This window comes from Leopardus geoffroyi, chromosome C3, assembly GCF_018350155.1.
Source record: "Leopardus geoffroyi isolate Oge1 chromosome C3, O.geoffroyi_Oge1_pat1.0, whole genome shotgun sequence".
In the NCBI taxonomy this organism is placed as follows: domain Eukaryota; kingdom Metazoa; phylum Chordata; class Mammalia; order Carnivora; family Felidae; genus Leopardus; species Leopardus geoffroyi.
In genome coordinates, this window is record NC_059338.1 from 33,429,065 (window position 1) to 33,443,336 (window position 14,272).

The 14,272-nt window shown below is 39.1% G+C and overlaps 1 long non-coding RNA gene and 1 pseudogene across 1 annotated transcript; one reads left to right on the plus strand and one right to left on the minus strand.

The window, feature by feature from the left end:
• Positions 1–332: 332 nt before the first annotated feature.
• LOC123586986 lies at positions 333–4,672 on the minus strand. Its single transcript, XR_006707050.1, has 2 exons — positions 4,539–4,672; positions 333–509 (listed from the first exon to the last, which is right to left on the minus strand). It is a non-coding gene; the product is annotated as an uncharacterized LOC123586986 (long non-coding RNA).
• Positions 4,673–4,864: 192 nt separating this feature from the next.
• LOC123586561 lies at positions 4,865–13,934 on the plus strand (annotated as a pseudogene).
• The last annotated feature ends 338 nt before the right edge of the window (positions 13,935–14,272 follow it).

A 14,272-nucleotide genomic window follows, 5' to 3' on the forward strand; every position in this document is an offset into this window, starting at 1 on the left:
CCTCTCAGGAGGAAAGGAGATGCATTCATGAAAAACCCTGAATAAAGCCTGAGCGCTCAAAACATAGAGAGGAGCTCAAAGTCCACAAGAGACTTACCCTCAAACTCCAGAGTCACCAAGAAAGCCATGAGCTGAATACACTGTGAGTACTGGCCATGTTTGCTCAACAACCTTGGAATTGTTGGGGGTCTTCTCTGGATTCCATTTCTCTGATACCATGTAATGTCAACCTTAAAATAGCCAGTTACTTTGCTAGCAAAATAAGTTTATTTGTAAATAGCAGAGGAATTGCTATTTGGGACAAGCAAACTACAACAAGCCATAGGCAAATATGAAGAGACAAAGGGATGGTCAGTTTTTATTCAGTTTTTGGAGGAAATTGAGAAGGTTTTTATTTTTTAAAGTTCTCTGGAAAAGGACAAGTGTTCCAGGTTACAGAAGTTTCTCCTTGGCTGCAGGTGGTGGTTGGTGCATTGTTGTTGGGGCAGGCATGGATCTTTGTTCTTTTTCTTAAAAGTAGGAGAAGAAAATCCTATGTGAAAAGTTATCCTTTTCATAATCCTATGTGATGGTTATCCTGGCTGCAATGGTTATCCTGGCTGCAATGAGTAATATGAGCATTAGGAGTTCCCCTCCAGGGCTTCTGACTCCATTTTCGGTGAGGGAGGTTTCCTTTACTCATTTTTGCTGGAGTATCTAGCGTCTGCCATATTCAAGCCCTCACCTATACTAATGCATGTATCCACAGTGAAGACAGAGCTGGAGTCATCTGGACTGCCTTGCTAGGACTGGACCGGGCAGGCTGGCCAGGGTATCCTCCAATAAAAGATACTTGGAAGCCTCAATTACAGCAGAAACTGAGAACCCCGGCTGACAGCAAGTTCCCATGGGCACAGACTATTGCCCATACAACTGACGTCTCTGCTCTTGAGGCAACGCAGGTTGTTGTGGATGGCCCAAGCTTCCAAAGGCCTGGAGGGACCCAGCTGCCTAAAAGCAACTGAAAGAGTATATACAGCATATGCATGGGCTGCCCAAGTCAGGGTAGTGAGGGACCTACAGCAGGTCAATGTCCAGTGAGGCTGGCTCACATGGGGAGGGGCACTGTGTATCTGGCACCTGACTAATTTGAAACGCTAACCTACGCATAATCCAAATTCCCCTTGAAGGCAGAGCTGGCAGATCTCCACTGCCTTTCCATGACTGGATCAAGCAGGGTGGCCAAGGTGTCTGCCGACAAAAGACAGCTGGGAGCCTTGATTGCTGCAGAAGCCTGGAACCCCAGCAAACAGTAAGTACACATGGGGACTGAATGTCACCTATTTCGATGGCTGCCTCACAGTGATTTTTGGCGGAAGGGGTCCCTACACCTATGAGGTAATGTAGGTTATTGGGGACGAGAACTAGGTCCACAGGCCCAGAGAGCTCAGACTAGCCAAAGATGACTGACAGGGTGCAGGAGGCACAGATCAGGCAATGTCAGGCAAGTCCAGGTCAGGCTGTTGGGGGTGCCCGGCCTCTGCCTAATTCTGAGCCTTACCCTACACAATTGTGCATAATCCCTCTGAAAGCTGTGTTGTTTGGAAGGCAAATAATACTCAAAGGCTGACTTTGTCTTTGCCAACAATTCACTGTGCAAATTTCACAAGCCAATAGAATACAAGAGAATGTCTTTTCATTAGCCACTATGGAAATAACATACTCCAAACCAAGGTTAGATTAGTCATACTATTGTTCTAGGCAAGGGGAGATGAAATGTATAAAGTTCAAGTTTAGTTGAGGCGTAATTTTATAGGAGGTGGTACCCAGAAGACAGGTTAGCCAACTTGGAGCTGAAGTCCAGATGCCAGTGCTAAAGTCTCGTGGAGCTAGAACATGTTGCTAGAGCAAGAGCGCTGGTGTTGATGGGCAAGATCCCTTCTTTGAAGGGATACCACATGCCTTTCACCACTGTCAGTAGAAGAGCCGTCTTAACCATGGCAGGAGCTATTTGCCCCTAGGTCTTCAAGAGTCATATTAGATCAGCAAAGTGTAGCCTTGCCCAGACCAAACACTCTACGATAGTTCTCACAAATTCTCAGTATAGTCTAATGTTCCTTTGCCATAGTTGCTTTGCTTCTTCATATATTTTTATTGATAAACCTGTGACCAGGGCCCCCAGCAGCTGAGCTACTAAGTTATGAGTGAGAACAGATGAGATGACGACATCCTGACACAACTCCATTGTTGCATCAAAACAACTTCACTTCTAAGAACAACTTTTTTTGTCTTTGTCATAAATAAGTGGATTTAAAATCACGTCAAACCAATACACAACAGTCGATCCTGTGATTTCAAATCACTCTAAAGCTAATTAATACAAATGTCATGTACAAACCTAAATTCACAAAGATATCAATCCACCCTGTGATTCTACAACACTTACAATATTCATCACAGGTACTAAGTCATATTTGTACAATATTTCTCCTTTGGCAAACATTCTCTTATATTATAGTTTAATGACCAGTTTAAGCAACCATATTCCTAATGTTATCAATATAAATATAACAAAGCTCTTTAGCATGGTACCATGTTTAATTATAAAGCAACCAAAAGTTAAGCTTCTTAAATGACACAGTTAAATTTCCATACAATTACGTTTCTAAGTAAAGATCATTTTTATAAAGTTCCAGGGGATGCACGCTTGCACAGCACTATCAAACGTGTTCAACTGCCATAACACTAGAACTCAAAACTGCCATTATTTTTATAAAGGCGCATTTTTGTTCTTTTAAATTCCTGCAAAGGTAGTTTGATTTTATTAATCTCACCTTCCAAATATACCTTCACTTTTCTTAAGTTTTCTGATGTGAGATTTACATTATTAATTTTGGAGGCTTGATGTGAAACATTTCTCTGGTTATTTTAAGGGTTCCTTTATCTTCTGCTGAACTTAATTAACATCTTTTTCCTTGTATTGTCATATTCTTTACCTGTTGTAGTTTTACACAGGTAATGTTCTGTTCCTTGTTTTTTCCTTGACTCCAATAGATAAGAGTGAGGTTTGGCTTAGAGCATATTAGCTCTATGTTATATATAACTGGTTGGGGAGGCATCAAAGCCATAGTCATAAGTACTTATACTATAGATAGTATAGTATAGATAGTATAAGATCTAGCAATAATAAAGGTACTTTGGATTCATTCCAACAATGTATCCTTAGGAACATGTTTTCCTTTTATCATAAGGGGTCTTTCCATAGCCAGTGGGCTCCACTCTCTCTTTTGATACTGGGAAACTGCAAAGTGTGGTAACCTGAGATCATGTTTCCTTACTTAAGTGCCAATATTCTAATTTCGTAGTTGTCCAAGGAATAGCAGTCATTAGAATGTATTATATCTACTTCTGGTTGGGCTGTTATCTCAGACAATCAGTATTGACCCAAGATTATAGCTGTCCTAAGAGTACTCCACATATCAGCCATCCCTAACTGTACATTGACAGTGTACGTAGAACATATTTGGGGTTTTTTTTTAGTGTTGCTATTTTTTAGCATTTTCTCCGGCTGCTTTGCTTTTTACTGCCATGTGAAATTTATGTTTTGTAACATAAGGCTAATTGTATCCATCTGTATACCCAATGATGACAAAACTGCCACCGCATGTGTGTCAAATTGAGAGCAAAGTTTAAGAATTTAATGTGATTTGATTTGGAATTGAGAAAAAGTGGCTGCCATTGTTCCTCCACTTAAGCCTCCTACCAGTCCAACAAGGAACCATAAGGCTTTCCTTCCTTTGAGCTATCTGTTTTTGGCATATGTTGTAAGTTGGATATAAAGGAGCTGGATAAACCCAAGCACAACTTGGGGATTTGTATTTTCCTAGAAAGTCCTACATGTTAAATTTTAATGTATAGACTATGATTATAAATTGCAATATGACTGGTATGGATTTATTAACAATGATTTCTACACCCTTGGGGTAGAGATCTGTGATAGGAGATAGTAGCTTGATTATATTACAGTGTGTTATGTGCTAAGTTTCCTGGGTGTTCTCTATATACCACATAATGTCCCTGGTTCTTTTAAAGTCTGGGCATAATGTCCATAGAGCCATTATTCACTTTCTAGTAGGTGAATATGGGTTAAACAGTATAAATCAGGAGTGTAGTAGATGATCAGTTTTTGGCCTATTTATATTTAAAGATATAATTCCTATTCTGTGTATTCACCAGCTGCTCTTTTACACTAAAATGCTCACACACAAATCAGGAACTAAATCCAGGTTATTTTCAGAGTCTCTGTGATGTGTCCAATGCTGCCTCAATTTAGTAGGATAAAACTACAGAGATGCCCGGGTGGCTCAGTCAGTTGAGCATGTGACTCTTAATTTTGGCTGAGGTCATGTCAGGGTTCATGGGATCGAGCCCCTCATGGGACTCTGCACTGCCAGTGCAGAGCTTCCTTGGGATTCTCTGTGTCCCTTCTCTCTGCCCCTTCCTCTCTCCCTCTCTTTCAGAAATAGATATTTTTTTAACAAAAGTAAAAAATTCAGAACCTGGTTGACGAAATATATGTGCTGGGTTATGATACCAAAAGCCAGTTAGTAGTTCAGGCCAATCTTCATCCTCCAAGTCAATGTCTAATAGAGTTGTTGCTCAGAATCCTTGATGATTCTCGTGGAGATTAAAATGGAGGTCGCCACTGCTTCATCAGCTTCCCTAACTATTTGGTGTCTCTACTGATTGAAGCTTTCCCAGTGAGTAGATAGTGCTGACAGCGAAGGATGGGGTGCAGAGGCTGGGTTGGTTGATGCCGGTGATGTTGATGAGTTCTCCGTTGCAATAAGGTGACTAGACTAGTGACCTCTGGAGAATGCGGAGGATGTCACAGACAGTGGAGTTGTGCCGGACCAGAAAGTGGCATTCCAGTTCAGAACACTGGCACAGCTCCTACTGCTGGAGCCATCAGAGGAGTATCCATAGCTGTAATGACTATGGTATCCAACAGGGAGAGATAGGCAACAGAGTATGGGCAGCAGGCAGCATGCTGCACTGACACGTTAGTAATCTTGGTAGGGTTCAAGATGCATCGTGGATTCATGCGTGCAAAATAAAGATAGTTTCCTTGGCATTTTTTTTTTCTTTTTCTTCTTAATTTTTTTTTTTTAACGTTTATTTATTTTTGGGACAGAGACAGAGCATGAACGGGGGAGGGGCAGAGAGAGGGAGACACAGAATCGGAAACAGGCTCCAGGCTCTGAGCCATCAGCCCAGAGCCCGACGCGGGGCTTGAACTCACGGACCGCGAGATCGTGACCTGGCTGAAGTCGGACGCTTAACCGACTGCGCCACCCAGGCGCCCCCTTGGCATTTTTAATTCCTTCTCGTTGTTCTTGCCACCCAAGGATATCTACCATTATGACGTCCGTTATTGCCTATATTCCCTCTAGCATAGTCGCCCTCCATCTTGCGAGGCTAAATATCAGGCATCTGGTGTCAATACAATAAAGATGGTGTTCTAATGCCTGCCATTTTCAGAGTCATCATATTATTTTCTTTAATGTGATGTAATGTAGTTTTTTCTTCAGTCATCCAGTAGGTTGTATTGATGGCAGGTACCATAATTTCCCTAGTACTATATATATACCATTATGTTTTTTTTTTTTTTAATGTTTTCCTTCTAGTTTAGATTCTGGAGTTTATTAGTGGTCTCATCTGTAGAGGTGCTTGCAATATTAATGCGATAGGAGTTTTTCCATTCTTTCCATATTTATGGTTTAGAGATCTTGCCACCTCCCAGACTGGTTTCGTCCAAGCTTTTATATCAGGCTTATTAGTCAGCTTCTGCTTGAGTAAGCCATTGTGCCTTTCATTTGACCCAGACATGGTTGGGCTTGTAGGTGTAAGTCCTTTGTATCTTACTATGCTTTGTTCTTAGCCCATTCTTGTACTTGCTTTCCTTTGCAGTGGGGCCCCTGATTTAATTGGGATACCATAGCAAGCAATCCCGATTTCTAATGCTCTGATGGTAGATTTCTGATCATTTTTCCTGCAAGGATAGAGTAATCCTATTCCTGACCATGTGTCTACAAAGTGCATGCATAATTTGTTCTCTGGTACAGATAAGGATCCTATACAATCATTTGTGTAATCTGGAAGGGTCTGCTGCTTCTTTGACCTTACAGAGTATTCATTAGTGACCTTCACACTTTAAACTTTCAGCAATTCCCACATTTCTTAATTTGAAAGTGGAGGTATTTGGTAGGTATATACATATTTATTTTCCTAATCATGTCCTAGTGCTTTGTGTCCCAGCATGATTTGTTTGGTGATATGTGCCCATGCAATGACCCAATCAATTGGTATATTTGTGTGCTCAGGTTTTATGTTCCATTGTTCTGCTTGTTTATATATGGTTGTGTTTTGAATTGGTTTCTTCCTTAGTTGTGAATCATTGTGTTTTTGTCAAATTTTGGGAATTTGGGCCTCTTAGTTTTCCTAGTGAGTTTGTCTATCTGGTCATTAAGTTTTGGTACTTGAGCCTTGTCTTTCTGATATGCCGAGACATGTGTGATGAACATGAAGACGTCAGCCAGTGCTATTTTCTGCCATATCCTTACTCCATATGTTCATATTTCCTATTTTCCAGTCATTTCCCCACCATGTTCCTGACCAAAGAGCTATTCCAACAGCTATTTCCCATGGGTCTGAGAAAGATATAGGTTATTCTGATTTTCTTTAACAGATTGTTCATCAGTTAGTTTTATGGCCATTAATTCAGCATATTGTGCTGATTTTCTCAAGCCTGAATCTGTCAGGGTTAGACCATCATTAGTCCTCAAGGCCACTGGCTGCCAGCATTCTCCTGATGGTGTCATGGAGGCTGATCCGTGTATAAACCAGGCATTACTGGGTGCCAGGGACCAGGGCAGTCCCCATTGCCCAACTGCTGGAGCTTGGATAGGCTTGCCCTCAGGAATTCTGGCAAGTCCACTATTGGCATAGTGGAGATTTTCTCAGTTCACACAAAGCTGACCCTCAACCTGTTTGTCCTGCTTGGAAATATACCATTTCCATGTTAGGACTTTATGGTCAGGGGTCTGCTTTACCCATTCCAGAATAGGCTGTTGTAGCTTAGGTGTAATTAGTTTACTTTCTGTCAGTGGTTCTGAATTTTGTAGGGCTCATAGAGTACCTGGGTGAGCCCTTAATTGGTTGGTGCCTGTTGTTGGACCACAGGAACTTCTCAGTCCAAAATACAGTTGGGTAATATTTGGGGGTCCTGTGGTGTTTTAGTCCATAGTGGTGTTTTAGTCCAAACCCTTGTGAGTATAGGCACTCTGGTTTATATCCAGAGCCCTCATGAGATGGTATTATAAGTTTTGACAGCATTTTTGAAATAAAGACTGCCTCATGGGTCTCCATCTAAATTCCCTACTCTTCCTATTTATTTCAAAAATGTGTTTTAATATCTTCAGATGTGGTATGTGCTATTTCCAATATCCAAAAAGTCCTATCAGTTTCTGAGCTGCTGGTTTTGTGGTACAAATGAAGTGCGATCTAGCTTGTCTGTGACTGGGTCTCATATATTCTGCCTTCAGAAGACCTAGAAATTTTAGTGTAGTGTCCCTGTATGTTACTTTGGTCAGTTGTCCATCCTGTGAGTGTAAAGATTTCAATTAATTCTATAGTGACTCTAGTCTGTTCTTCCAAGTTATCACCACAAGTAAATGTGTCATCAATATAGGAAATGCTGGTTTGTGTGTGTTGTTTTCCTGAAAAACCTGGATGTTTTGTGTTAGAAAGTTGTGGGTTATTACTGGTCTCTTGTGTTAATCTTGTGGTAACCTAGTAAACTGATATTGTCTGCCTTCCCAATGAATGCAGTCATGGATTGGCTCTCCTCATCAATTAGAATAGCAAAGAACATGTCAGATAAGTCTATCACCATGTAATAAGTTCCCAATCCAGTGATGATACTGATTAGGATAATGCCTAAATCTAGGAGTACTTCCTCAATTTTGAGAGAGTATTTAACTTCTTCTAACCTACTGTAAGTCTATATGATCCATCTGGCTTTTTAACAGGCCAGATTGGATTGTTAATCACAAAATATAGGGATGATAATTTGTTCCTTTAGGGGTTCCTGAATGTTTCTCTTAATTTTTATATGTCTTATTACATCTAGTCCAAGAATGTTTTCTAAATCGGGACCAATAAGGCATTTATCCATAATGAGTGATCTATCACATTGTTAGGAATCTATGTACCATTGTCCCTGGGGTTAATTTTCACCTTAATCTTTCAACTAATTCCTTTTTATTGTTAAAGTTTTCTAAATTAGTAGGATAGCCTAGTATAATGGTACTTAGAGCCCTGTATCTAACAACATAGTGATATATGTAGCATTTTTACTTATGAAGTGGTTTCTGTTGAAATGGCCAGTATAACTTGAGTGACTGTCACCAGCTTGGGCCAAGAGACAGAGACTGCCCAGACTCTAGGGGGTTTGCTCTCCTCTGGCTACCAATGGCTTGTCTATTAATAGAATTAAGTTTTTTAAATGGGGTAACTATTCACAATAAATGGGTCAGTGGGTCTATATGTAGGTTTATTTTTCTTAGGTCTATTTACTCTAAAAGGTGGTTGTTTCCATTTCTCTGACACTGCACATGCATATTTTCTGGGGTTTCTCTTTGGGTTTCTATCTTCATAATTTGTTATAAATAGTGGTAGTCTAAATGGCTTAGGTGGCCAAATGGGTCTTGCATATTTAGTTCTAAATGACCTATTTTGATTGCATCTATGTACATTAGGTGTAGGCCTGTTTTGTTGATAAACATGAGTGTTAAAGCCTTTATTTTGACTTAGTTCCTCAGCTGTTCTTGTCAAATCAATCAGTTATCCTTTGTTTCTGGAACCTGCAAATACTATAAGGCTTTTCTGTCCTATGGGGGCTCCGCTTTTAAACTGATCTTTTCAATTTTTTCTGTTGCTTCCACATATATTGGTGAGAGTGTCCCCTATCATGAATCACAGTTAATAATCCTAATTTTATTATTTTATTAGGTTCTTCTGCTGTTCTCAATGAATATGCTTTTAGGGATAAATATATTAGGTAGAGGCCATCTGAATCTCCAGGTTGCTGCTAATCACAGATCTTCGTAAATCAGTATTTTTTCTCGAAATATTCAAAGGTGTCAAGTGGTAATAGGTCCAAGTTGCATAATATCTGCTCCTGTGAGAATAAAGTTTTGTCTTCTTTTGGGCCATGAATCTAATATTCACTGGGTTTCTGTGTCCAAATCAGTTTGTTGGAACTCCATTCCAATTTTTGTCATTTTTTTTTTTTTTTTTTTTTTTTTTTTTGTCTAGTAAAGCTCTCTTCAGTGACTCTGATTCATCCCATATTATCATTTGTTTTAGTTTTGTGTATTTTCATGGGCCTAGCTTCTAGTAGGTTAAGTCACCAGGGTCAAATGGGTTAAAATCATCATCACTCCTGGGTATGAATTGTTGCCCTTAGGAGCAAAGGGGTCTGGGTTTCTTCCTACCCTGGATATTACTTTTCGTGCCAGTACTTTTCCTTTCTGCCTATTGCCATCTATTTACTTAATGCTTCTAAGAACACTGGAATGTTTTCCTTAGTTGCTGTTTCTTTCTTTCTTTTTTTCTTATTCTTTTTTTTTTTTTTTTTGGTGTTTCTTGTGCCTTATTTTAGAAATCCTTCCCTACCTTGAAATAAGATAGTTTTTTTATATTAAATTTAATAATGAAAATAAACTTCCGTGCAACAGTGAACACTATAATAAAATATAAACTGTCAGATACAGGCTTTGTAAAAACCTTTTTCAAAAGATCAAAAAGATCAGAGTCCAAATCTTTTTACATGTCAGTTACACTCATTATCAGAGAATCTATGCTTTTTCCCTTGTGTGGAATACAACCTTCATATTTCCAGGTTCTATGTTTGTGTGGATCTATGACTGGGTCTCTGTGTTGCTGCATAACACTGCTTATTGTGATTCTTCTTCAAAGTTAATTCTAGTAAGACAGTTTACCATTGACCGAGGTATGTACAAAGTGAGGAGATGTTCCCTAGCATGTATTATAAAGCTATATAATGGTTTTGGCTATTCTTGGCTCTCTACTCTTCCATGTGAATTTTATTTTTTTTATTTTAATTCCAGTATAGTTAATATATGGTGTTATATTAGTTTCGGGTGTACAATATAGTCAGTCAACCAAATCCATAAATCACCAATGCTCATCATGACAAGTTCACTCCTTAATCCCCATCACTTATTTCACCCATCCCCCACACCAACCTCTGTTCTCAAGAGTTAAGAGTATGTTTCTTGGCTTGCCTCTTTTTCACCCCTTTGTTTTGTTTCTTAAATTCCACATATGAGTGAAATCATATGGTATTTGTCTTTCTCTGACTTATTTCGTTTAGCATTACACTGTCTAGCTCCACCCATGTCATTGCAAATGGCAAAAATTTCATTCTTTTTTATGACTAAATAATATCCCACTGTACACACACACACACACACACACACACACACACACACACACACACCACATTGTCTTTATCAATTCATCAGTCAATAGATACTTGGGCTGCTTCCACAGTTTGGCTATTGTAAATAATGCTGCTATAAACATATGTCTCTGAATTAGTGTTTTCATATTCTTTAGGTACTCAGTAGTGTGATTACTGGATCATAGGATAGTTCTATTTTTGACGAAAATCCATACAGTTTTCCACATTGGCTAGACCAGTTTGCATTACCATCAACAGTGCAAGAGTGTTTCTTTTTTTCCACATCTTTGCCAACACTTGCTGTGTGTTTTATTTTAGCCATTCTGACAGGTGTGAGGTGACATCTCAATGTAGTTTTGATTTTGCATTTTCCTGATGAGTGATGTTGAGCATCTTTTCATGTGTCTGTTGGCCTTCTGCATGTCTTCTTTGGAGAAATGCCTGTTCATTCCTTCTGCCCAGTTTTATTGGATTGTTTTTTTGGGTATTGTTATATAAATTCTTTATATATTTTGGATACTAACCCTTTATTAGATGTGTCATTTGCAAATATATTCTCCTTTTCAGTAGGTTGCCCTTTAATTTTATTGTTTCCTGTACTGTGTAGAAGCTTATTTTGATGTAGTGAATAGTTTATTTTTGCTTTTATGTCTCTTGCCTCAAGAGACATAGCTAGAAAAATGTTGCCATGGCCAGTATCAAAGACATTGTCGCCTGTGCTCTCTCCTAGTATTTTTATGGTTTCAGGTCTCACATTTAGGTCTTTAATCCATTTTGAGTTTGTTTTTGTGGTATGGTATAAGAAAATGGTCCAGTTTCCCTAACATCATTTGCTAAGGAGACTGTCTTATTACCATTCCATATTCTTTCCTGCATTTTTGGAGACCAACTGATCATACAATTGTGGGTTTATTTCTGGGTTTTCTTTCTTGTTCTATTGATCTATGGATCTATTTTTGTGCCAGTATCATACAGGTTTGATCACTATGGCTTTGCAATATAACTTGAAGTATGAAATTGTGATACTTCCAGCTTTCTTTTTCAAAATTGCTTTGGCTATTTGGGGTCTCTGTGGTTCCATGTAAATTTTAGGATCATTTGTTCTAGTTCTGTGAACAATGCTTTTAGTATTTTGATAGAGATTGCATTAAATCTGTAGATTGCTTTGGATAGTATAGACATTTCAACAGTATTTGTTCTTCTAATCCATGAACATGGAATGGTTTTCCATTTCTTTGTGTCTTCTTCAATTTCTTTCATCAATGTTTTATATTTTTCAGAGTACAGGTCTTTTACCTCTTTGGTTAGATTTATTCCTATTTTATTATTTTTGGTGCAATTGTAAATGCAATTTTTTTCTTAATTTCTATTCTTCATTATTGCATAGTAATGCAACAGATTTCTGCACTTTGATTTTGTATCCTGCAACTTTACAAAATTCATTTATCAGTTATAGTAGTTCTTTTGTGAAGTCTTTTGGACTTTCTATATCTAGTATTAGGTTATTTGCAAATAGTGAAGTTTGAATTCTTCCTTGCATCCGCCTTTTATTTCTTTTAATTTTATTACTGTGGCTAGGACGCCCAGTACTATGTTGAATAAAAGTGATGAAAGTAGACATCCTTGTCTTTTTCCTGACCTTAGGGGGCAAGTTTTCCATTTTTCCCTCATTGAGTATGATGTTCACTGTGTGTTTTTTATATATGCTTAGCATGGAGCCTGCTTAAGATCTTCTCTCTTTTTCTGCCCCTCTCCCCCATTCATGCTCTCTCTTTAAACAAAAAAAAAAAAATAAAAATAAAATTTTAAAAAAGCATATAAAATCTACTTATCTAAGTATTACTACTTCAGCTCTCTTTTGACACCATTTGCATGATAAATGTCTCTCCATCCCCTCACTTTCAGTATGCAGGTGTCTTAAGGTCTAAAATGAGTTTTCTATAGGCAGCATATAGTTGGGTCTCTTTCTTTTTTTTATCCACCTGTCACCCTGTCTTTTGGAGTGTTTAGTCCATTTACATTGAAAGTAATGATTGATAGAGTGCACCGTGTCTAAGGGCTTGTGAGTGTTGCATTGACTAGTAGCTCCACCACAGTGGACCTGCCCTCTGCTCTCACCAGCTGAGCCATGGTCAGGCCCAGGCAGCTCTGCAAGGTGGTAGCCAGTGGAAGTCATAGGGACAATACACGCCTGGAGTTGGGAGCCTCTTCCAGCTAATGGGCCAGATTTGGAGAAGTAGGAGATAAGCTGAACTTGTTGAAGCTGAACCTGAAGCTAAACAGGAAATCCTTGAAAACAAAGATGTGGTTGTTCAACACCTTCATTTTGATGGACTTGGAAGAACTCAGGATGATGTCATAATATGTGAAATTGGAGGCCTTTTTAAGGTAAAAACCTTATTGAGGTGATGTGGAAATCTCGCAAAGCCTGTGAAAAATTGCTTCACCTAGGAATATTAGGCAAGTGAATGTTTTGATTAATATATGACAAAGTGATGATGCACTTCCAAATGCCCTAGACATTACCTTTGAAATAAGCCAGATTAAGGAGATTAATGGAAGATTAATGGAAGACCAGTCACACCATCAAGTGGGAGGGCATGTGGTGAGAGCTGGGCTGCTTCAGGAGGATGGCACCCTTTACTGTCAGGAAGGAAAGTGGACACTCACTGAAGTCATGAAGCAATGGTCATCAACTGTTGGAACTCCTCCATCTTGCCAAGAGGAGGTACTTTGCTGAAAGTTCACCAGGAACTGGCAGGCTACACCACAGAAGACATAAGCTTCATAAAAGAAGATTTCAAGCTTCAGTTGAATAAACAACTCATATTCGATTCAGTTTTTTCAGAATCTCTTTGGGGTGGGATGTTGGTGCCCATTGGCAATAAACCACCAAGTATTGCTGACACGTTTTACCTTGGAGGACCGACAAGTGTATGTAGGCTCAGCATGCACAGCACTGGGTCAGAGGGAAGGAGAATACGGAGTGGAGAAGCATACTAGGCCAGCAACCTACACCTGTATACCCCATTATTTTTCCAGCCAGGCCAGCATGGTTTCAGAGACCTACAGACTACACTTCTTTCTCGATGTGGGAACCTCTGCCACCTCAACTAGAGGGAGAGTCCCAAGACTCATATTCATAAGCTGGCTGAGTGCATTTGCTAGTGTCATGGCGCCAGGATTGTCCCCAGGCTTGGTAACAACTTGGCTGGCACTTAATTACTGTGTCCCCATGGGTATGCAGAAGGGTGACAGGATATGTGATGGCATCTAATTAGAAGCCGGGATAAGGTTCCTGTAGCTGACACGTGTCCTTTACACCCTACAGGAAGAGCTCTGGAACTTGGGCAGCAGTGAGTCACTCAGTGCCACACCCTTTCTAAGTAAACACATCTGAGTCATTCTTTGCAGTCCTTATGGTAAACCATGTCAATAAATGTTAAAGACAAAACAAAAAATAACTATTGATAGATATGTATTTATTGCCATTTTATCCCTTGTTTTGTGATTGTTTCTGAAGTTTTTCTTTCATCCTTTCTTTCTCTCTTTCACAGTTTGCTTGTTCAGTGATATATTTGGATTTCTTTCTATTTATTCTTTGCATATCTATTAGAGGTTATTTGTGGCTGCCATTAGGTTTGTATATAACATCTTATGCATATAGCAGTCTATAATTTGATGGTCACATAAGTTTGAAACCATTCTTTACTCCTCTCCTCCCCAAATATTATGTCTATGATG